Raw genomic sequence first — 1,754 nt, 5'->3', positions numbered from 1 at the left:
GCTCCAGCCGGGGTGTGAGCAAACCCGCCAGTGCCGGCTACCCTGACGCTCGGCCCTGATTCCAGCCACTAGAGTTTCATTTTAACGGCGCGGAGGGGACATCCTCCCCCGCCCCCACACCCCCTGCCGAGGCGCCACCCAATCTCGAGGAATAGGGGGAACAGCCAGTATCACCACTGCCCCTTCCAGTCTATCACGCCTCGGCGTACAAGAACTGTCAAGTGCCTTAGAAAGTGTTGAAGCAGCGGTCCTCCACCTCGGCTTTCAACTCTCCCTGCCGCTCTCTAGGGCTTGGCTCCTCAACCAGCATCCTCTCTCCACCACAGCCTCAATCAAAATGGTACAGTCCGGGCGCTGGCCGCTCGCCAGGAGTCAGTGCCGGGAGCATGCCAGCCCAGCCGGGAGGGTGAGGGAAGGGGGAGGGAAGGCAACAAGGTAAAATGGGCGGTGATTGGCTGATCCCGGTTGCCGGAGCCTGGAGCCTGCGTCTTTTGTCTGCCTTGCTCCGGCAGAGGAGCGGGAGACGACTGCGCGCCCCAAGCGGGCCAATCAGAAGACAGCCGGCGCCGGCCGGTGTCGCAGCGATTGGTCAGACTCCAGTTACTAAGCGGGACAAAGGCAGAAGGGGGGAAGAAAAGAAGGGGGAAAAAAAAAAGAAAGAAAGAAAGAAAGCGCAAACGACGGTTACTGACAGGCTGAGCGAGCGCTCGGGAGCTCAAGCTGCCCGGAGACAGGCGGGGCTCCCGCTGAGCCTCGGTTCGCCCGGCGAGAGGAGGGGGAGGACCGGCTGGCGCGCGACACCTCTGCCCAGAGACTGGCCACTGGGGAGGGGAGCGGAGGTAGAGGGGCTCTTACTGTCACTTGGCGGGGTGTGCGCTTGTCTGGTCCTTCGGAGGTCCCCAGGCAGAGACCTCATCCCCATGCTGGGACTGCCCTCCCCCCAGTCCCCGTGACAACTTGTCAAATAAAGGAAAGGTCGCCAAACCCACTTGCAAGACCGATCCCTCTCAGCGAGAGGATGTGCCCATGGCCCCCTGAAGCTTTCCCTGCCGCTACTTCAACGCAGTGTCATTTTGAGCAGTTAAGCATTTCTTTGGGAGGCATTTCCTCAGTTCATCTGCGCTTCCCACCTAAGGACTTTTGAACCCAGAGGTAACTCCCCACACTTGAAAGAAATAGTGGGACGTCTCAGCAAGTCCTCTAGTTTGAGTGATCAAGCCAGGAAAAAAAATATCTTGGAATTACAGTGCGTATGAGATTTCTGAGATAATCACAGGTGTTGTAATGTCTTGCCAAAAGGGTTCTATTCTGTTTCCCTGATAGACCCTCTTCCTCACTCACCCAGTCCCTCCCCTAAAGCTGTGAGATCGGCTTCCGTATGAAAATGCTGAATCTTTCCATGCATTTCAGAAACAGCTAATTAACTTGCTGGGGAACACTGAATAGCTAAAAGTAGATTTGTGCCTGGATTGCCATCCTGCTCTGAGGAGGCCAAAAACTGCTCCATTTCCTCTTTGTACAGAAGTAACAAAGCCCATTGTATTTGAGTTGACAACCTGATTTAAGCCCTAGCAAAATCTCCTACCCTCAGCTGCTCTGCTATATTGATTCGCCCACAGAAAAGTTGCCATGTTTCACCCTATACTTCCTAAAGTAATCCTGCTTTCCTTAAAGGCGCCCTGAATTGAGACAGTTCCTGAGAGCAGACAGACAAAATGTGTACGTACTGAGTATAGAGTAAAGGGATAAAAAGA

General features: G+C 54.8%; 1 protein-coding gene across 2 annotated transcripts in view; it reads right to left on the bottom strand.

Moving 5' to 3' along the window:
• Positions 1–380, bottom strand: part of Pik3r3 (phosphoinositide-3-kinase regulatory subunit 3) — a 75,782-nt gene extending 75,402 nt beyond the window's left edge. Inside the window, exon 1 of one of the 2 annotated variants that reach the window (XM_048815460.1) lies at positions 257–380. The gene's annotated coding sequence lies outside the window, so the exon portion shown is untranslated. Of the gene's footprint in view, positions 90–256 lie in introns of those variants that run through there. The other variant, XM_015485054.2, reaches the window with a different exon arrangement.
• Positions 381–1,754: the final 1,374 nt, after the last annotated feature.

Source organism: Marmota marmota, unplaced genomic scaffold, assembly GCF_001458135.2.
Source record: "Marmota marmota marmota unplaced genomic scaffold, marMar, whole genome shotgun sequence".
In the NCBI taxonomy this organism is placed as follows: domain Eukaryota; kingdom Metazoa; phylum Chordata; class Mammalia; order Rodentia; family Sciuridae; genus Marmota; species Marmota marmota.
The sequence above is the reverse complement of the archived record's forward strand: the minus strand, read 5'-3'. Positions and strand labels throughout refer to the sequence as shown.